Source organism: Triticum aestivum, chromosome 5A (assembly GCF_018294505.1).
Source record: "Triticum aestivum cultivar Chinese Spring chromosome 5A, IWGSC CS RefSeq v2.1, whole genome shotgun sequence".
Classification (NCBI taxonomy): Eukaryota; Viridiplantae; Streptophyta; class Magnoliopsida; order Poales; family Poaceae; genus Triticum; species Triticum aestivum.
The window spans coordinates 386367953-386392099 of NC_057806.1; positions in this window are offsets into that span (position 1 = coordinate 386367953).

Here is a 24147-nt window from a genome sequence, read left to right on the forward strand (position 1 = left end):
GATCCCCGGACTCCTATCCAGCAAAGTGTCGGGGAAGAGTTCCGTCAGCACGACGGCGTGGTGACGATCTTGATGTTCAACTGTCGCAGGGCTTCGCCTAAGCACCACTACAATATTATCGAGGATTATGGTGGAAGGGGGCACCGCACACGGCTAAGAAAACGATCACATGGATCAACTTGTGTGTCTATGGGGTGCCCCCTGCCCCCGTATATAAAGGAGTGGAGGAGGGGAGGACCGGCCCTCTCTATGGCGAGCCCTAGGGGAGTCCTACTCCCACCGGGAGTAGGATTCCCCTTTTCCTAGTCCAACTAGGAGTCCTTCCATGTAGTAGGAGTAGGAGACAAGGAAGGGGAAGAGGGAAGAGAAGGAAGGAGGGGGCGCAGCCCCTCCCCTTAGTCCAATTCGGACTAGGCCTTGGGGGGCGCGCGGCCTGCCTCTCCCTCTCCCCTAAAGCCCAATAAGGCCCATATACTTCTTCCCCCGTATTCCCGTAACTCCCCGGTACTCCAAAAAATACCCGAACCACTCGGAACCTTTCCGATGTCCGAATATAGTCGTCCAATATATCGATCTTTACGTCTCGACCATTTCGAGACTCCTCGTCATGTCCCCGATCTCATCCGGGATTTCGAACTCCTTCGGTACATCAAAACTCATAAACTCATAATATAACTGTCATCGAAACCTTAAGCGTGCGGACCCTACGGGTTCGAGAACAATGTAGACATGACCGAGACACGTCTCCGGTCAATAACCAATAGTGGAATCTGGATGCTCATATTGGCTCCCACATATTCTACGAAGATCTTTATCGGTCAGACCGCATAACAACATACGTTGTTCCCTTTGTCATCGGTATGTTACTTGCCCGAGATTCGATTGTTGGTATCTCAATACCCAGTTCAATCTCGTTACCGGCAAGTCTCTTTACTCATTCCGTAATACGTCATCTCGCAACTAACTCATTAGTTGCAATGCTTGCAAGGCTTATGTGATGTGCATTACCGAGAGGGCCCAGAGATACCTCTCCGACAATCGGAGTGACAAATCCTAATCTTGAAATACGCCAACCCAACATGTACCTTTGGAGACACCTGTAGAGCTTCTTTATAATCACCCAGTTACGTTGTGACGTTTGGCAGCACACAAAGTGTTCCTCCGGTAAACGGGAGTTGCATAATCTCATAGTCATAGGAACATGTATAAGTCATGAAGAAAGCAATAGCAACATACTAAACGATCGAGTGCTAAGCTAACGGAATGGGTCAAGTCAATCACATCATTCTTCTAATGATGTGATCCCGTTAATCAAATAACAACTCTTTTGTTCATGGTTAGGAAACATAACCATCTTTGATTAATGAGCTAGTCAAGTAGAGGCATACTAGTGACACTCTGTTTGTCTATGTATTCACACATGTATTATGTTTCCGGTTAATACAATTCTAGCATGAATAATAAACATTTATCATGATATAAGAAAATAAATAATAACTTTATTATTGCCTCTAGGGCATATTTCCTTCAGTCTCCCACTTGCACTAGAGTCAATAATCTAGTTCACATCGCCATGTGATTCAACACTAATAGTTCACATCACCATGTGATTAACACCCATAGTTCACATTGTCATGTGACCTATACCCAAAGGGTTTACTAGAGTCAGTAATCTAGTTCACATTGTTTATGTGATTAACACCCAAAGAGTACTAAGGTGTGATCATGTTTTGCTTGTGAGATAATTTTAGTCAACGGGTCTGTCACATACAGATCCGTAAGTATTTTGCGAATTCTATGTCTACAATGCTCTGCACGGAGCTACTCTAGCTAATTGCTCCCACTTTCAATATGTATCTAGATCGAGACTTAGAGTCATCTAGATCTGTGTCAAAACTTGCATTGACGTAACTTTTTACGATGAACCTTTTGTCACCTCCATAATTGAGAAATATTTCCTTATTCCACTAAGGATAATTTTGACCGCTGTCCAATGATCTACTCTTAGATCACTATTGTACTCCCTTGCTTAACACAGTGTAGGGTATACAATAGATCTGGTACACAACATGGCATACTTTATAGAACCTATGGCTGAGGCATAGGGAATGACTTTCATTCTCTTTCTATCTTCTGTCGTGGTCGGGCTTTGAGTCTTACTCAATTTCACACCTTGTAACACAGCCAAGAACTCTTTCTTTGACTGTTCCATTTTTGAACTACTTCAAAATATTGTCAAGGTATGTACTCATTGAAAAAACTTATCAAGCGTCTTGATCTATCTCTATAGATCTTGATGCTTAATATGTAAGCAGCTTCACCGAGGTCTTTCTTTGAAAAACTTCTTTCAAAACACTCCTTTATGCTTTCCAGAATAATTCTACATTATTTCCGATCAACAATATGTCATTCACATATACTTATCAGAAATGCTGTAGTGCTCCCACTCACTTTCTTGTAAATACAGGCTTCACCGCAAGTCTGTATAAAACTATATGCTTTGATCATCTCATCAAAGCGCATATTCCAACTCCGAGATGCTTGCACCAGTCCATAGATGGATCGCTGGAGCTTGCACATTTTGTTAGCACCTTTAGGATTGACAAAACCTTCTGGTTGTATCATATACAACTCTTCTTTAATAAATCCATTAAGGAATGCAGTTTTGTTTATCCATTTGCCGGATTTCATAAAATGCGGCAATTGCTAACATGATTCGGACAGACTTAAGCATAGATACGAGTGAGAAACTCTCATCGTAGTCAACACCTTGAACTTGTCGAAAACCTTTTTGCGACAATTCTAGCTTTGTAGATGGTAACACTACTATCAGCGTCCGTCTTCCTCTTGAAGATCCATTTAATCTCAATGGCTCGCCGATCATTGGGCAAGTCAATCAAAGTCCATACTTTGTTCTCATACATGGATCTCATCTCAGATTTCATGGCCTCAAGCCATTTCGCGGAATCTGGGCTCATCATCGCTTCCTCATAGTTCGTAGGTTTGTCATGGTCAAGTAACATGACCTCCAGAACAGGATTACCGTACCACTCTGGTGCGGATCTCACTCTGGTTTACCTACGAGGTTCGGTAGTAACTTGATCTGAAGTTACAAGATCATCATCATTAGCTTCCTCACTAATTGGTGTAGTAGTCACAGGAACAGATTTCTGAGATGAACTACTTTCCAATAAGGGATCAGGTACAGTTACCTCATCAAGTTCTACTTTCCTCCCACTCACTTCTTTCGAGAGAAACTCCTTCTCTAGAAAGGATCCATTCTCAGCAATGAATAACTTGCCTTTGGATCTATGATAGAAGGTGTACCCAACATTTTCTTTTGGGTATCCTATGTAGACGCACTTCTCCGATTTAGGTTTGAGCTTATCAAGTTGAAACTTTTTCACATAAGCATTGCAACCTCAAACTTTAAGAAACGACAGCTTAGGTATCTTGCCAAACCATAGTTCATACGACGTCGTCTCAACGGATTTAGATGGTGCCCCATTTAACGTGAATGCAACTGTCTCTAATGCATAACCCCAAAACAATAGTGGTAATCGGTAAGAGACATCATATATCGCACCATATCTAATAAAGCACGGTTTTGATGTTCGTACATACCATTACACTGTGGTGTTCCAGGTGGCATGAGTAGTGAAACTATTTCACATTGTTTTAACTGAAGGCCAAACTCGTAACTCAAATATTTTATTTCCGCGATCATATCGTAGAAACTTTTATTTTTGTTACGATGATTCTCCACTTCACTCTGAAATTCTTTAAACATTTCAAATATTTCAGACTTGTGTTTCATCAAGTAGATATACTCATATCTGCTCAAATCATCTGTGAAGATCAGAAAATAATGATACCTGTCGCGAGCCTCAATATTCATCGGACCACATGTTGGAAATATGCCCTAGAGGCAATAATAAATTGATTATTATTATATTTCCTTGTTCATGATAATCGTTTATTATCCATGCTAGAATTGTATTGATAGGAAACTCAGATACATGTGTGGATACATAGACAACACCATGTCCCTAGTAAGCCTCTAGTTGACTAGCTCGTCAATCAATAGATGGTTACGGTTTCCTGACCATGGACATTGGATGTCGTTGATAACGGGATCACATCATTAGGAGAATGATGTGATGGACAAGACCCAATCCTAAGCCTAGCACAAGATCATGTAGTTCGTATGCTAAAGCTTTTCTAATGTCAAGTATCATTTCCTTAGACCATGAGATTGTGCAACTCCCGGATACCGTAGGAGTGCTTTGGGTGTGCCAAACGTCACAACGTAACTGGGTGGCTATAAAGGTACACTACGGGTATCTCTGAAAGTGTCTGTTGGGTTGGCACGAATCGAGATTGGGATTTGTCACTCCGTGTAAACGGAGAGGTATCTCTGGGCCCACTCGGTAGGACATCATCATAATGTGCACAATGTGACCAAGGGGTTGATCACGGGATGATGTGTTACGGAACGAGTAAAGAGACTTGCCGGTAACGAGATTGAACAAGGTATCGGTATACCGACGATCGAATCTCGGGCAAGTACCATACCGCTAGACAAAGGGAATTGTATACGGGATTGATTGAGTCCTTGACATCGTGGTTCATCCGATGAGATCATCGTGGAACATGTGGGAGCCAACATGGGTATCCAGATCCCGCTGTTGGTTATTGACCGGAGAACATCTCGGTCATGTCTGCATGTCTCCCGAACCCGTAGGGTCTACACACTTAAGGTTCGATGACGCTAGGGTTATAAAGGAAGTTTGTATGTGGTTACCGAATGTTGTTCGGAGTCCCGGATGAGATCCCGGACGTCACGAGGAGTTCCGGAATGGTCCGGAGGTAAAGATTTATATATAGGAAGTCCTGTTTCGGCCATCGGGACAAGTTTCGGGGTCATCGGTATTGTACCGGGACCACCGGAAGGGTCCCGGGGGCCCACCGGGTGGGGCCACCTGCCCCGGGGGGCCACATGGGCTGTAGGGGGTGCGCCTTGGCCTACATGGGCCAAGGGCACCAGCCCCTAGAGGCCCATGCGCCAAGATATAGGAAAAAGGGGAGAGTCCTAAAGGGGGAAGGCACCTCCGAGGTGCCTTGGGGAGGATGGACTCCTCCCCCCTCTTAGCCGCACCCCTTTCCTTGGAGGAAGGGGCAAGGCTGCGCCTCCCCCCTCTCCCCTGCCCCTATATATAGTGGAGGGGAGGGAGGGCATCCATACCTGAGCCCTTGGCGCCTCCCTCCCTCCCGTGACACCTCCTCCTCTCCCGTAGGTGCTTGGCGAAGCCCTGCAGGATTGCCACGCTCCTCCATCACCACCACGCCGTTGTGCTGCTGCTGGATGGAGTCTTCCTCAACCTCTCCCTCTCTCCTTGCTGGATCAAGGCGTGGGAGACATCGTCGAGCTGTACGTGTGTTGAACGCGGAGGTGCCGTCCGTTCGGCACTAGGATCATCGGTGATCTGAATCACGACGAGTACGACTCCATCAACCCCGTTCACTTGAACGCTTCCGCTTAGCGATCTACAAGGGTATGTAGATGCACTCTCCTTCCCTCGTTGCTGGTCTCTCCATAGATAGATCTTGGTGACACGTAGGAAAATTTTGAATTTCTGCTACGTTCCCCAACAGTGGCATCATGAGCTAGGTCTATTGCGTAGATTCTTTGCACGAGTAGAACACAAAGTAGTTGTGGGCGTCGATATTGTTCAATATGCTTGCCGTTACTAGTCTTATCTTGATTCGGCGGCATCGTGGGATGAAGCGGCCCGGACCAACCTTACACGTACGCTTACGTGAGACCGGTTCCACCGACAAACATGCACTAGTTGCATAAGGTGGCTGGCGGGTGTCTGTCTCTCCCACTTTAGTCGGATCGGATTCGATGAAAAGGGTCCTTATGAAGGGTAAATAGCAATTGGCATATCACGTTGTGGTTCATGCGTAGGTAAGAAACGTTCTTGCTAGAAACCCATAGCAGCCACGTAAAACATGCAAACAACAATTAGAGGACGTCTAACTTGTTTTTGCAGGGTATGCTATGTGATGTGATATGGCCAAAAAGGATGTGATGAATGATATATGTGATGTATGAGATTGATCATGTTCTTGTAATAGGAATCACGACTTGCATGTCGATGAGTATGACAACCGGCAGGAGCCATAGGAGTTGTCTTTATTTATTTGTGACCTGCGTGTCAACTTAAACGTCATGTAATTACTTTACTTTATTGCTAACCGTTAGCCATAGTAGTAGAAGTAATAGTTGGCGAGGCAACTTCATGAAGACACGATGATGGAGATCATGATGATGGAGATCATGGTGTCATGCCGGTGACGATGATGATCATGGAGCCCCGAAGATGGAGATCAAAAGGAGCAAAGTGATGATGGCCATATCATGTCACTATTTGATTGCATGTGATGTTTATCATGTTTATACATCTTATTTGCTTAGAACGACGGTAGTAAATAAGATGATCCCTTACAACAATTTCAAGAAGTGTTCTCCCCTAACTGTGCACCGTTGCGACAGTTCGTGTTTCGAAGCACCACGTGATGATCGGGTGTTAGATTCTAACGTTCACATACAACGGGTGTAAGACAGATTTACACACGCGAAACACTTAGGGTTAACTTGACGAGCCTAGCATGTACAGACATGGCCTCGGAACACGGAGACCGAAAGGTCGAACATGAGTCGTATAGAAGATACGATCAACATGAAGATGTTCACCGATGATGACTAGTCCGTCTCACGTGATGATCGGACACGGCCTAGTTTGACTCGGATCATGTAATCACTTAGATGACTAGAGGGATGTCTATCTGAGTGGGAGTTCATAAGATGAACTTAATTATCCTGAACATAGTCAAAAGGTTTTTGCAAATTATGTCGTAGCTCACGCTATAGTTCTACTGTTTAGATATGTTCCTAGAGAAAAATTAGTTGAAAGTTGATAGTAGCAATTATGCGGACTAGGTCCGTAAACTGAGGATTGTCCTCATTGCTTCATAGAAGGCTTATGTCCTTAATGCACCGCTCAGTGTGCTGAACCTCGAACGTTGTCTGTGGTTGTTGCGAACATCTGACATACACGTTTTGATAACTACGTGATAGTTCAGTTAAACGGTTTAGAGTTGAGGCACCAAAGACGTTTTTGAAACATCGCGAAACATATGAGATGTTTTGAGGGCTGAAATTGGGATTTCAGGCTCGTGCCCATGTCAAGAGGTATAAGACCTCCGATGACTTTCTTAACCTGCAAACTAAGGAGAAAAGCTCAATTGTTGAGCTTGTGCTCAGATTGTCTGAGTACAACAATCATTTGAATCGAGTGGGAGTTGATCTTCCAGATAAGACAGTGATGGTTCTCCAAAGTCATTGCCACCAAGCTGTTAGAGCTTCGTGATGAACTATAACATATCAGGGATAGATATGATGATCCTTGAGGTATTCGCGATGTTTGACACCGCGAAAGTAGAAATCAAGAAGGAGCATCAATTGTTGATGGTTGGTGAAACCACTAGTTTCAAGAAGGGCAAGGGCAAGAAGGGATACTTCATGAAACGGCAAATCAGCTGCTGCTCTAGTGAAGAAACCCAAGGTAAAACCCAAACCCGAGACTAAGTGCTTCTGTAATAAGGGGAACAACCACTAGAGCAGAATTACCCTAGATACTTGGTAGATAAGAAGGCTGGCAAGGTCGATAGAAGTATATTGGATATACATTGTGTTAATGTGTACTTTGCTAGTACTCCTAGTAGCACCAGGGTATTAGATACCGGTTCGGTTGCTAAGTGTTAGTAACTCGAAACAAAAGGCTACGGAATAAACGGAGACTAGCTAAAGGTGAGCTGACGATATGTGTTGGAAGTTTTTCCAAGCTTGATATGATCAAGCATCGCACGCTCCCTCTACCAAAGAGATTGGTGTTAAACCTAAATAATTGTTATTTGGTGTTTGCGTTGAGCATAGACATGATTGGATTACGTCTATCGCAATACGGTTATTCATTTAAGGAGAATAATGGTTACTCTGTTTATTTGAATAATACCTTCAATGGTCTTACACCTAAAATGAATGGTTTATTAAATCTCGATCGTAGTGATACACATGTTCATGCCAAAAGATAGTAATGATAGTACCACCTACTTGTGGCACTGCCACGTAAGTCATATCGGTATAAAACGCATGAAGAAGCTCCATATTGATGGATCTTTGGGCTCACTCGTTTTTGAAAAGTTTGAGACATGCGAACCATGTCTATTGGTGTATATGCATGAAGAAACTCCATGCAAATGGACCGTTTTGACTCACTTGATTTTGAATCACTTGGGACATGCAAATCATACCACATGGGCAAGATGACTGAAAAGCCTCGTTTTCAGTAAGATGGAACAAGATAGCAACTTGTTGGAAGTAACACATTTTGATGTGTGCAGTCCAATGAGTGCTGAGGCATGCAGTGAATATCGTTATGTTCTTACTTCACAGATGATTCGAGTAGATGTTGAGTATATTTACTTGATGAATCACGAGTCTGAATTATTGAATGGTTCAAGTAATTTCAGAGTGAAGTAGAAGATCATTGTGACAAGAGGATAAAATGTCTATGATATGATCATAGAGATGAATATCTGAGTTACGAGTTTTGGCACACAATTAAGACATTGTGGAAATTGTTTCGCAATTAATACCGCCTGGAACACCATAGTGTGATGGTGTGTCCGAACATCATAGTTGCACCCTATTGGATATGGTGCGTACCATGATGTCTCTTATCGAATTACCACTATTGTTCATGGGTTAGGCATTAGAGACAACCACATTCACTTTAAATAGGGCACCACGTAATTCGTTGAGATGACACCGTATGAATTATGGTTTAGAGAAACCTAAGTTGTCGTTTCTTAAAGGTTTGGGGCTGCGACGCTTATGTGAAAAAGTTTCAGGATTAAGCTCGAACCCAAAGCGGATAAAGTACATCTTCATAGGACACCCAAAACAGTTGGGTATACCTCCTAATTCAGATCCGAAAGCAATATGAATTGTTTCTAGAATCGGGTCCTTTCTCGAGGAAAGGTTTCTCTCGAAAGAATTGAGTGGGAGGATGGTGGAGACTTGATGAGGTTATTGAACCGTCACTTCAACAAGTGTGTAGCAGGGCACAGGAAGTTGTTCCTGTGGCACCTACACCAATTGAAGTGGAAGCTTATGATAGTGATCATGAAACTTCAGATCGAGTCACTACCAAACCTCGTGGGATGACAAGGATGCGTACTACTTCAGAGTGGTACGTAATCCTGTCTTGGAAGTCATGTTGCTAGACAACAATGAACCTACGAGCTATGGAGAAGCGATGGTGGGCCCGGATTCCGATAAATGGCTCAAGGCCATAAAACCCGAGAGAGGATCCATGTATGAAAACAAAGTGTAGACTTTGGAAGAACTACTTGATGGTCGTAAGGCTGTTAGGTACATATGGATTTTGAAAGGAAGACAGACAATGATGGTAAGTGTCACCATTGAGAAAGCTCGACTTGTCGTTAAGATGTTTTTCGACAAGTTCAAGGAGTTGACTACGATGAGACTTTCTCACTCGTAGCGATGCTAAGAGTCTGTTGGAATTATATTAGCAATTACTGCATTATTTATGAAATCTTGCAGATAGGATGTCAAAACATTGTTTCCTCGACGATTCTTGAGGAAAGGTTGTATGTGATACAACCGGAAGGTTTTGTCTATCCTGAAATATGCTAATAAGTATGCAAAGCTCCAGCAATCCTTCTGAGGACTGGAGTGAGCATCTCGGAGTTGGAATGTATGCTTTGATGATGATCAAAGATTTTGGGTGTATACAAAGTTTATGAGAAACTTGTATTTCCAAAGAAGTGAGTGGGAGCACTATAGAATTTCTGATGAGTATATGTTGTTGACATATTAATGATCAGAAATGACGTAGAATTTCTGGAAAGCATATAGGGTTATTTGGAAAGTGTTTTCAATGGAAAACCTGGATTAAGCTACTTGAACATTGAGCATCAAGATCTATAAGGATAGATCAAAACGCTTAATAGTACTTTCAAATGAGCACATGCCTTGACGTGATCTTGAAGGTGTTCAAGATGGATCAGTCAAAGAAGGAGTTCTTGCCTGAGTTGTAAGGTATGAAGTTAAGACTTAAAGCTCGACCATGGCAGAATAGAGAGAAAGGAACGAAGGTCGTCCCCTATGCTTAAGACATAGGCTCTACAGTATGCTATGCTGTGTACCGCACCTGAAGTGTGCTTTACCATGAGTCAGTCAAGGGGTACAAGAGTGATCCAAGAATGGATCACAGGACAGCGGTCAAAGTTATCCTTAGTAACTAGTGGACTAAGGAATTTTCTCAATTATGGAGGTGGTAAAAGAGTTCGTCGTAAAGGGTTACGTCGATGCAAGCTTAACACCTATCCGGATAGCTCTGAGTAGAGATACCGGATACGTATAATGGAGCAACAATTTAGAATAGCTCCAAGTAGAACAGTTATTTGGAATAGCTCCAAATAGAACGTGGTAGCTGCATCTAGGAGATGACATAGAGATTTGTAAAGCACACACGGATCTGAAAGGTTCAGACCCGTTGACTATAACCTCTCTCACAAGCATAACATGATCAAACCCAGAACTCATCGAGTGTTAATCACATGGTAAATGTGAACTAGATTATTGACTCTAGTAAACTCTTTGGGTGTTAGTCACATGGGGATGTGACCTTGAGTGTTAATCACATATCGATGTGAACTAGATTATTGACTCTAGTGCAAGTGGGAGACTGTTGGAAATATGCCCTAGAGGCAATAATAAATTGATTATTATTATATTTCCTTGTTCATGATAATCGTTTATTATCCATGCTAGAATTGTATTGATAGGAAACTCAGATACATGTGTGGATACATAGACAACACCATGTCCCTAGTAAGCCTCTAGTTGACTAGCTCGTTAATCAATAGATGGTTACGGTTTCCTGACCATGGACATTGGATGTCGTTGATAACGGGATCACATCATTAGGAGAATGATGTGATGGACAAGACCCAATCCTAAGCCTAGCACAAGATCATGTAGTTCGTATGCTAAAGCTTTTCTAATGTCAAGTATCATTTCCTTAGACCATGAGATTGTGCAACTCCCGGATACCGTAGGAGTGCTTTGGGTGTGCCAAACGTCACAACGTAACTGGGTGGCTATAAAGGTACACTACGGGTATCTCTGAAAGTGTCTGTTGGGTTGGCACGAATCGAGATTGGGATTTGTCACTCCGTGTAAACGGAGAGGTATCTCTGGGCCCACTCGGTAGGACATCATCATAATGTGCACAATGTGACCAAGGGGTTGATCACGGGATGATGTGTTACGGAACGAGTAAAGAGACTTGCCGGTAACGAGATTGAACAAGGTATCGGTATACCGACGATCGAATCTCGGGCAAGTACCATACCGCTAGACAAAGGGAATTGTATACGGGATTGATTGAGTCCTTGACATCGTGGTTCATCCGATGAGATCATCGTGGAACATGTGGGAGCCAACATGGGTATCCAGATCCCGCTGTTGGTTATTGACCGGAGAACATCTCGGTCATGACTGCATGTCTCCCGAACCCGTAGGGTCTACACACTTAAGGTTCGATGACGCTAGGGTTATAAAGGAAGTTTGTATGTGGTTACCGAATGTTGTTCGGAGTCCCGGATGAGATCCCGGACGTCACGAGGAGTTCCGGAATGGTCCGGAGGTAAAGATTTATATATAGGAAGTCCTGTTTCGGCCATCGGGACAAGTTTCGGGGTCATCGGTATTGTACCGGGACCACCGGAAGGGTCCCGGGGGCCCACCGGGTGGGGCCACCTGCCCCGGGGGGCCACATGGGCTGTAGGGGGTGCGCCTTGGCCTACATGGGCCAAGGGCACCAGCCCCTAGAGGCCCATGCGCCAAGATATAGGAAAAAGGGGAGAGTCCTAAAGGGGGAAGGCACCTCCGAGGTGCCTTGGGGAGGATGGACTCCTCCCCCCTCTTAGCCGCACCCCTTCCTTGGAGGAAGGGGCAAGGCTGCGCCTCCCCCCTCTCCCCTGCCCCTATATATAGTGGAGGGGAGGGAGGGCATCCATACCTGAGCCCTTGGCGCCTCCCTCCCTCCCGTGACACCTCCTCCTCTCCCGTAGGTGCTTGGCGAAGCCCTGCAGGATTGCCACGCTCCTCCATCACTACCACGCCGTTGTGCTGCTGCTGGATGGAGTCTTCCTCAACCTCTCCCTCTTTCCTTGCTGGATCAAGGCGTGGGAGACATCGTCGAGCTGTACGTGTGTTGAACGCGGAGGTGCCGTCCGTTCGGCACTAGGATCATCGGTGATCTGAATCACGACGAGTACGACTCCATCAACTCCGTTCACTTGAACGCTTCCGCTTAGCGATCTACAAGGGTATGTAGATGCACTCTCCTTCCCCTCGTTGCTAGTCTCTCCATAGATAGATCTTGGTGACATGTAGGAAAATTTTGAATTTCTGCTACGTTCCCCAACACCACATACATCAGTATGTATGATTTCCAACAAATCTGTTGCTCGCTCCATTGTTCCGAAGAACGGAGTCTTAGTCATCTTGCCCATGAGGCATGGTTCGCAAGCATCAACTGATTCATAATCAAGTGATTCCAAAAGCCCATCAGTATGGAGTTTCTTCATGTGCTTTACTCCGATATGACTTAAACAGCAGTGCCACAAATAAGTTGCACTATCATTATTAACTTTGCATCTTTTGGCTTCAATATTATGAATATGTGTATCACTATGATCGAGATCCAACGAACCATTTTCATTGGGTGTGTAACCATATAAGGTTTTATTCATGTAAACAGAACAACAATTTATTCCCTTACTTAAATGAATAATCGTATTGCAATAAACATGATCAAATCATATCCATGCTTCAATGCAAACACCAAATAACACTTATTTAGGTTCAACACTTATCCCGAAAGTATAGGGAGTGTGCGATGATGATCATATCAATCTTGGAACTACTTCCAACACATATCGTCACCTCACCCTTAACTAGTCTTTGTTCATTCTGCAACTCCCGATTCAAGTTACTAATCATAGTAACTGAACTAGTATCAAATACTGAGGGGTTGCTATAAACACTAGTAAAGTACACATCAATAACATGTATATCAAATATACTTATGTTCACTTTGCCATCCTTCTTATCCGCCAAATACTTGGGACAGTTCCACTTCCAGTGACCAGTTCCTTTGCAGTAGAAGCACTTAGTCTCAGGCTTAGGATCAGACTTGGGCTTCTTCACTTGAGTAGCAACTTGCTTGCCATTCTTCTTGAAGTTCCCCTTCTTCCCTTTGCCCTTTTCTTGAAACTAGTGGTCTTGTCAACCATCAACACTTGATGCTCTTTCTTGATTTCTACCTTCATCAATTTCATCATCATGAAAAGCTCGGGAGTCGTTTTCGTCATCCCTTGCATACTATAGTTCATCACGAAGTTCTACTAACTTGGTGATGGTGACTAGAGAATTCTGTCAATCACTATTTTATCTGGAAGATTAACTCCCACTTGATTCAAGCGATTGTAGTACCCAGACAATCTGAGCACATGCTCACTAGTTGAGCGATTCTCCTCCATCTTTTCGCTATAGAACTTGTTGGAGACTTCATATCTCTCAACTCGGGTATTTGCTTGAAATATTAACTTCAACTCCTGGAACATCTCATATGGTCCATGACGTTCAAAACGTCTTTGAAGTCCCGATTCTAAGCCGTTAAGCATGGTGCACTAAACTATCAAGTAGTCATCATATTGAGCTAGCCAAACGTTCATAACGTCTGCATCTGCTCCTGCAATAGGTCCGTCACCTAGCGGTGCATCAAGGACATAATTCTTCTGTGCAGCAATGAGGATAAACCTCAGATCACGGATCCAATCCGCATCTTTGCTACTAACATCTTTCAACACAATTTTCTCTAGGAACATATCAAAATAAACATACGAAAGCAACAACGCGAGCTATTGATCTACAACATAGATATGCTAATACTACCAGGACTAAGTTCATGATAAATTAAAGTTCAATTAATCATATTACTTAAGAACTCCCACTTAGATAGACATCCCTCTAATCATCTAAGTGATCACGTGATCCAAATCAACTAAACCATAACCGATCATCATGTGAAATGGAATAGTTTTCAATGGTGAACATCATTATGTTGATCATATCTACTATATGATTCACGCTCGACCTTTCGGTCTCAGTGTTCTGAGCCATATCTGCATATGCTTGGCTCGTCAAGTTTAACCTGAGTATTCTGCGCGTGCAAAACTGGCTTGCACCCGTTGTAGATGGACATAGAGCTTATCACACCCGATCATCACGTGGTGTCTGTGAAGGAAATATGCCCTAGAGGCAATAATAAAGTTATTATTTATTTCCTCATATCATGATAAATGTTTATTATTCATGCTAGAATTGTATTAACCGAAAACATGATACATGTGTGAATACATAGACAAACATATAGTCACTAGTATGCCTCTACTTGACTAGCTCATTAATCAAAGATGGTTATGTTTCCTAACCATTGACATGTGTTGTCATTTGATTAATGGGATCACATCATTAGGAGAATGAGGTGATTGACATGACCCATCCCGTTAGCTTAGCACTTGATCGTTTAGTATTCTGCTATTGCTTCCTTCATGACTTATACATGTTCCTGTAACTATGAGAATTGTGTAACTCCCGTTTACCGGAGGAACACTTTGGGTACTACCAAACGTCACAACGTAACTGGGTGATTATAAAGGAGTACTACAGGTGTCTCCGAAGGTACATGTTGAGTTAGCATAATTCGAGATTAGGTTTTGTCACTCCGATTGTCGGAGAGGTATCTCTGGGCCCTCTCGGCAATGCTCATCACCTAAGCCTTGCAAGCATGTAACTAATGAGTTAGTTATAAGATGAAGTATTACAGAACGAGTAAAGAGACTTGTCGATAACGAGATTGAACTAGGTATTGGATACCGACGATCGAATCTCGGACAAGTAACATACTGATGCCAAAGGGAACAACGTATGTTGTTATGCGGTTTGACCGATAAAGATCTTCGTAGAATATGTAGGAACCAATATGGGCATCCAGTTCCCGCTATTGGTTATTGACCAGAGATGTGTCTCAGTCATGTCTACATCGTTCTCGAACCGTAGGGTCCGCACGCTTAAGGTTTCGATGACATTTAAATTATGAGTTTATGTATTTTGATGTACCGAAGGTTGTTCGGAGTCCTGGATATGATTACGGACATGACGAGGAGTCTCGAAATGGTTGAGACATAAAGATTGATATATTGGACGGATATATTTGGACACCGGAAAGGTTCCGGAGAAGTTTGGAGCCCCGGAAGGTTACCGGAACCCCCCGGGAGGTATATGGGCCTTATTGGGCCCATCTAGGAGGAAGAGAGAAGGAGCAAGGGAAGGGGGCGCGCCCCCCCAAGCCCAATCCGAATTGGGGAGGGGGGCCGCCCCCCCTTTCCTTTCTCCTTCCCCCTCTTCCTATTACTACTACTAGTACTACTTCCTAATACTAGTACTCTTTCCTTCCCCCTCCAAATAAGATAAGGAAAAGAGAGGGAAACCTACTTGGAGTAGGTTTCCCCCTCCTCATGGCGCGCCCCCCTAGGGCCGGCCACCTCCTCCCTCCCTCCTTTATATACGGGGGTAGGGGGGCACCCTAGGACACACAAGTTGATCATTGATCGTTCCTTAGCCGTGTGCGGTGCCCCCCTCCACGATATTACACCTCGGTCATATTGTAGCGGTGCTTAGGCGAAGCCCTGCAACAGGAGAACATCAAGATCGTCACCACGCCGTTGTGCTGACGGAACTCCCCCTCGGCGCCTCTGCTGGATCAGAGATCGAGGGTGCGTCATCGAGCTGTACGCGTGTCAAGAACTCGGAGGTGCCGGAGTAACGGTACTTGGATCGGTTGAACCGGAGGACGTACGACTACTTCCTCTACATTGCGTCAACGCTTCCGCTTCGGTCTACGAGGGTACGTAGACAACACTCTCCCCTCGTTGCTATATCATCACCATGATCTTGCGTGTGCGTAGGAAATTTTTTGAAATTACTACGTTCCCCAACAGTGGCATCCGAGCCTAGGTTTTATGTGTTGATGTTATATGCACGAGTAGAACACAAGTAAGTTGTGGACGATATAAGTCATACTGCCTACCAGCATGTCATACTTTGGTTCAGCGGTATTGTGAGATGAAGCGGCCCGGACCGACATTACGCGTACGCTTACGCGAGACTGGTTTCACCGTTACGAGCACTCGTGCTTAAAGGTGGCTGGCGGGTGTTTGTCTCTCTCACTTTAGTTGAACCGAGTGTGGCTACACCCGGTCCTTGTGAAGGTTAAAACGGAGTCTATTTGACAAACTATCGTTGTGGTTTTGATGCGTAGGTGAGATTGGTTCTTGCTTAAGCCCGTAGCAGCCACGTAAAATTTGCAACAACAAAGTAGAGGACGTCTAACTTGTTTTTGCAGGGCATGTTGTGATGTGATATGGCCAAGACATGATGCTATATTTTTTGTATGAGATGATCATGTTTTGTAACCGAAGTTATCGGCAACTGGCAGGAGCCATATGGTTGTCGCTTTATTGTATGAAATGCAAACGCCCTGTAATTGCTTTACTTTATCACTAAGCGGTAGCGATAGTCGTAGAAGCAATAGATGGCGTAATGACAACGATGCTACGATGGAGATCAAGGTGTCACGCCGGTGACGATGGTGATCACGACGGTGCTTCGAAGATGGAGATCACAAGCACAAGATGATGATGGCCATATCATATCACTTATATTAATTGCATGTGATGTTTATCCTTTATGCATCTTATCTTGCTTTGATTGACGGTAGCATTTTAAGATGATCTCTCACTAATTATCAAGAAGTGTTCTCCCTGAGTATGCACCGTTGCAAAAGTTCTTCGTGCTGAGACACAACGTGATGATCGGGTGTGATAGGCTCTACGTTCAAATACAACGGGTGCAAAACAGTTGCACACGCGGAATACTCAGGTTATACTTGACGAGCCTAGCATATACAGATATGGTCTCGGAACACGGGGACCGAAAGGTCGAGCGTGAATCATATAGTAGATATGATCAACATAGAGATGTTCACCATTGAAACTACTCCATCTCACGTGATGATCGGACATGGTTTAGTTGATTTGGATCACGTAATCACTTAGATGACTAGAGAGATGTCTATCTAAGTGGGAGTTCTTTAGTAATATGATTAATTGAACTTAAATTTATCATGAACTTAGTACCTGATAGTATTTTGCTTGTCTATGTTTGTTTGTAGATAGATGGCTTGTGCTATTGTTCCGTTGAATTTTAATGCGTTCCTTGAGAAAGCAAAGTTGAAAGATGATGGTAGCAATTACACGGACTGGGTCCGTAACCTGAGGATTATCCTCATTGCTGCACAGAAGAGTTACGTCCTGGAAGCACCGCTGGGTGCCAGGCCTGCTGCTGATGCAACTGACGACGTTAAGAATGTCTGGCAGAGCAAAGCTGATGACTACTCTATAGTTCAGTGTGCCATGCTTTACGGCTTAGAACCGGGTCTTCAACGACATTTTGAACGTCATGGGGCATATGAGATGTTCCAGGAGTTGAAGTTAATATTTCAAGCAAATGCCCGGATTGAGAGATATGAAGTCTCCAATAAGTTCTACAGCTGCAAGATGGAGGAGAACAGTTCTGTCAGTGAGCATATACTCAAAATGTCTGGGTATAATAATCACTTGATTCAACTGGGAGTTAATCTTCTGGATGATAGCGTCATTGACAGAATTCTCCAATCACTGCCACCAAGCTACAAGAGCTTTGTGATGAACTATAATATGCAAGGGATGAACAAGACTATTCCCGAGCTCTTCGCGATGCTGAAAGCCGCGGAGGTAGAAATCAAAAAGGAGCATCAAGTGTTGATGGTCAACAAGACCACTGGTTTCAAGAAAAGGGGCAAAGGGAAGAAGAAGGGGAACTTCAAAAGGAACGGCAAACAAGTTGCTGCTCAAGTGAAGAAACCCAAGTCTGGACCTAAGCCTGAAACTGAGTGCTTCTACTGCAAGCAGACTGGACACTGGAAGCGGAACTGCCCCAAGTATTTGGCGGATAAGAAGGATGGCAAAGTGAACAAAGGTATATGTGATATACATGTTATTAATATGTACCTTACTAATGCTCGCAGTAGCACCTGGGTATTTGATACTGGTTCTGTTGCTAACATTTGCAACTCGAAACAGGGACTACGGATTAAGCGAAGATTAGCTAAGGACGAGGTGACGATGCGCGTGGGAAATGGTTCCAAAGTCGATGTGATCACGGTCGGCACGCTACCTCTACATCTACCATCGGGATTAGTTTTAGACCTGAATAATTGTTACTTGGTGCCTGCGTTGAGCATGAACATTATATCTGGATCTTGTTTGATGCGAGACGGTTATTCATTTAAATCAGAGAATAATGGTTGTTCTATTTATATGAGTAATATCTTTTATGGTCATGCACCCTTGAAGAGTGGTCTATTTTTATTAAATCTCGATAGTAGTGATACACATATTCATAATGTTGAAGCCAAAAGATGCAGAGTTGATAATGATAGTGCAACATATTTGTGGCACTGCCGTTTAGGTCATATCGGTGTAAAACGCATGAAGAAACTCCATACTGATGGACTTCTGGAATCACTTGATTATGAATCACTTGGTACTTGCGAACCGTGCCTCATGGGCAAGATGACCAAAACACCGTTCTCCGGATCTATGGAGAGAGCAACAGATTTGTTGGAAATCATACATACAGATGTATGTGGTCCGATGAATGTTGAGGCTCGTGGCGGATATCGTTATTTCCTCACCTTCACAGATGATTTGAGCAGATATGGGTATATCTACTTGATGAAGCACAAGTCTGAAACATTTGAAAAGTTCAAAGAATTTCAGAGTGAAGTAGAAAATCATCGTAACAAGAAAATAAAGTTTCTACGATCTGATCGTGGAGGAGAATATTTGAGTTACGAGTTTGGTTTACATTTGAAACAATGTGGAATAATTTCGCAACTCACGCCACCTGGAACACCACAGCGAAATGGTGTGTCCGAACGTCGTAATCGTACTTTACTTGATACGGTGCGATCTATGATGTCTCTTACCGATTTACCGCTATCGTTTTGGGGTTATGCTTTAGAGACGGCCGCATTCACGTTAAATAGGGCACCATCAAAATCCGTTGAGACGACGCCTTATGAACTGTGGTTTGGCAAGAAACCAAAGTTGTCGTTTCTCAAAGTTTGGGGCTGCGATGCTTATGTGAAGAAACTTCAACCAGATAAGCTCGAACCCAAATCGGATAAATGTGTCTTCATAGGATACCCAAAGGAGACAATTGGGTACACCTTCTATCACAGATCTGAAGGCAAGATTTTCGTTGCTAAAATCGGATCCTTTCTAGAGAAGGAGTTTCTCTCGAAAGAAGTGAGTGGGAGGAAAGTAGAACTTGATGAGATAACTGTATCTACTCCCTTATTGGAAAGTAGTTCATCACAAGAACCGGTTCCTGTGACAACTACACCAATTAGTGAGGAAGCTAATGATATTGATCATGAAACTTCAGATCAAGTTTCTACTGAACCTCGTAGGTCTACCAGAGTAAGATCCGCACCAGAGTGGTACGGAAATCCTATTCTGGAAGTCATGTTACTAGACCATGATGAACCTACGAACTATGAGGAAGCGATGATGAGCCCAGATTCCGCAAAATGGCTAGAGGCCATGAAATCTGAGATAGGATCCATGTATGAAAACAAAGTATGGACTTTGGTTGACTTGCCCGATGATCGGCAAGCCATTGAGAATAAATGGATCTTTAAGAAGAAGACTGACGCTGATGGTAATGTTACTGTCTACAAAGCTCGACTTGTTGCAAAAGGTTTTCGACAAGTTCAAGGGGTTGACTACGATGAGACTTTCTCACCCGTAGCGATGCTTAAGTCTGTCTGAATCATGTTGGCTATTGCTGCATTTCATGATTATGAAATTTGGCAAATGGATGTCAAGACTGCATTCTTGAATGGATTTCTAGAAGAAGAGTTGTGTTGACACACGAACACGTCACGTGTACCCTCGACGCCGGGGGTGATGCACCGCAGCTCACGTCGAAGGAGACCCGACCGACAACGCGATACGCAAGACAGTCGACGGGCGCTTTTGTAGACCCGAAAACCCCACACCCCCGGGAGGGACCCCGTCAGGGAGTGCGGCGGCTATGGGCTGCCCTAGGTCGATTCGCTCGCCCCTAGAGCCTCGTGGATCGCTGCCCTCCAACGCGAAGAACGAACGAAGAACGAGAAAGAAAGATACAAGGGTAGGGGATAAAGATAGATGAACACAAAAGTGTAATAGATTGATTGGTTCGATTGGTGTTGTTCAATCGGCCGTCACCCCCAACATATATAAGAGGCGGCTGGACTTCCCGTACAAGTAAAGGATTCATCTAGGCTTTCCTTACAAGAAAAATTACAACAATTCGCGTCCTAGAGTCCTAGTTCTATTCCAACTCGGACTCAGTCTGAATCTGGCCCAACTTCTGTCTTCCTCCTTGTGCAGGCCGCCGAGCCTCCATATGACCTCCGATCAAGATGGCCCAAATATCAAACTTGTACGCCTCGACGATACAAACAACTCTTATGTTGATCACTTTTTCAAATAAGGCCATCTTGAATACTTTTCGAGGTCGTCTTTACCTTCCAGTCGGACTCGGTCTTGCGGTAGACTGAATTATCCGAGTCTTGTAGTAAATTTGCAGGCCATATACTATCTCTGATGATGAAGACTCCAAAACCAAAGTTTACCGTCTTGATGATACGCACAACTTCTATATTGAGCACTTCTTCATCCGAGGTCATCTTGATAAACTTTCGGGCACATGTTCAGTTTCACTCGGATTTGAGCTCATTCACTCGGATATTAGAGTCTTTCACTCGACTATACCTTTTCACTCGGATGACTATATTTTCAGTCGGAAGACAATCTTTACTCGATCGACCTTTTACTCGATCGGTAGGTTTTCACTCGACCTTTTACTCGATCGGTAGGTTTTCACTTGACCTTTTACTCGATCGGTGGGTTTTCACTCGACCTTTTACTCGATCGGTAGGTTTTCACTCGACCTTTTACTTGATCGGTAGGTTTTCACTTGACCTTTTACTCGATCGGTGGGTTTTCACTCGACCTTTTACTCGATCGGTAGATTTTCACTCGACCTTTTACTTGATCGGTAGGTTTTCACTTGACCTTTTACTCGATCGGTGGGTTTTCACTCGACCTTTTACTCGATCGGTAGATTTTCACTCGACCTTTTACTCGATCGGTAGGTTTTCACCCGAAAGGTAAGCTTTCACTCGACCAGTGAGTTTTCACTCGACCAAAAACATAGCCTGATCTTGATTTGTCTCCCCAAGTCTCATATGACCTCGGATTGAGACGAATTATATATGAAAATCGATCGGCTCGACGAGACGAAACTTTCTCGTGTTGAAGTTTTTTCAATTCAAGGCCATCTTGAAGGCCGAATTGCTCACGCATTGCATCAGACACTCATCAACATGTGTCTGGTGTCAAGCGTAATATTTTGGTCTCTGGCCTGTTCAAACCGTATTGACTATAACTTTTGCATATGAACTCAGATTGAGATGATTTATATATGAAAATCGATCGCCTCGACGAGACGAAGACAACTCCTTCAGAGCACTCCTTCATCTGAGTCCATATTGAGGGCGTAATCGGCCGAAAAGCACTCAGAACATTAAATTTTGTCACTCGGACTATAGCTTCGGCCACTGAGATGAGGTCGAATGGCGATAGCCTAAACATCAAAGTTGTTCCACTCGACGATATGAAACTTTCTCATGCTGAAAACCCTTTCACTCTGTATATTGCCAAAATCAGTTGTCAACACATGCCCCCCTGTTTTTCGGCAAAGCTTGCATGCCGAAAAATAATATGCATAGTGTTCATTCCAAGGACGATGTCAACACTCCATCGGCCATTTATTTTTCTCAGGGCGATAATTATGTATCGGCCATATTTGTGCTAAGGGCGATAATCGTATATCGGCCATTGCCTACTTAGGCTTCCTGCCATACACTCGGGTGGTACTTTTTCAAATATTTGCCATTGAGAGCTCGAGGTAACAAGGCCCCTTGTATTGATTCCACCAAATATGAATTTCCGGGAACAACTCTTGCAATCCTAAAAGGACCTTCCCAACTCGGAGACCACTTTCCAAATTTTCTATCTCTTGAACCAATTGGCAGAATCACTTTCCAGACGAGATCACCAACTTGAAAATTCTTCAACTTGACTTTCTTGTTGTAAGCTCTTGCCACCCTCAACTTATCTCTCTCTATGGCCTTTAAAGCAACCAAACGTTTATCGGCAACCTCATCAATATTGTCCATCATTAGGTTATAAAAGTCTACTGCCGATAAATTATTTTGTTTGGCTATTCTCAAAGCATTCAAATTTACTTCTACTGGTAAAACGGCCTCTTGACCATATACTAGCTCATATGGAGTTACCTTCGTAGCACCATGCCTTGAAATTCTATGTGCCCACAAAGCTTCAGACAACAACTCATGCCATCTCCTCGGATTATCCTCAATCTTCTTCTTAATGAGCTTGATTAAGATTTTATTGCTAGACTCGGCCTGTCCATTAGCTTGGGCATAATATGGAGAGGAATTGAGCAACTTTATATTATAAGATTCGGCAAACTCTCTGACTTGGTGTGACATAAAAGATGAACCTTGATCTGTAGTTAACGTTTGAGGAATACCGAATCTATGAATAATGTGTTCGGTTATGAATTGGATTACCTCCGTATGTGTCATGTTCTTGAGAGGTACTGCTTCAGACCATTTGGTGAAATAATCAGTTGCCACCAATACGAACCGATGCCCTTTTGAGGAAGACGGGTGGATTTGTCCAATGAAATCTAAACCCCAACCTCTGAAAGGCCACGGTTTGATAATAGGATGTAACATAGCAGCAGGAGCCAGTTGAATATCACCAAACTTTTGACAAGCTTCACACCCTTTATAATATCTGAAGCAATCATTAATCATAGTCGGCCAATAAAACCCAGCACGCCGCAATAACCATTTCATTTTGGGAGCCGACTGATGAGTGCCACAAATACCTTCATGCACTTCTCCCATAGCAACTCTTGCCTGGTCCTCATCTAAACACTTTAGAAGAACATCATCGACTGTTCGGCGATAAAGACCATCATCTCTCATTGTATATTTGAAAGCCATACGCCGAACAGCCCTGTCCACCCTTTCACTCGGATTGCACAAGTAATCAACAATAGGCTTTCTCCAGTCGGAATTATCACCTGCACTAGATTTTTTGTTAATGGCCGAATCAGTGGGTTCAGGTTCGGCCTCTCCCATATTGGCAAGACAAGACATCGGTCTTTGAGAGATATGAAACATGCCATGATCAACATGATATCCAGATGCTTGCTGTGCCAACTCATTTGCTTTCCAGTTGTCATGTCTAGATATATGTGCAATGCTAAAACAATCCAAAGTAGAAATTATATCTAAACATTTATCAAGATAAACATTAAGTGATTCGTCAAAACACTGAAAGATTCTAGATATTTGCTGCACTACTAGTAACGAATCACCGTAAGCCTCAATATGTGTAACACCTATAGCAAGTAACATCTCTAGACCGAATAACAATGCTTCATATTCAGCTTGATTGTTTGTGCAAAAATATTCTAAGCGGCATGAGGCTTCAAAAACAGCACCATGAGGAGATATATAAACAATACCAACACCTTGGCCATTGCTACAAACTGAACCATCAAAATACAATCTCCATGGCACTAATGAAACAAGGTTCATATCAACATCATGCTTGTCATTAATCCGATGTTCAACAATGAAATTAGCAACAATTTGGCCTTTCATG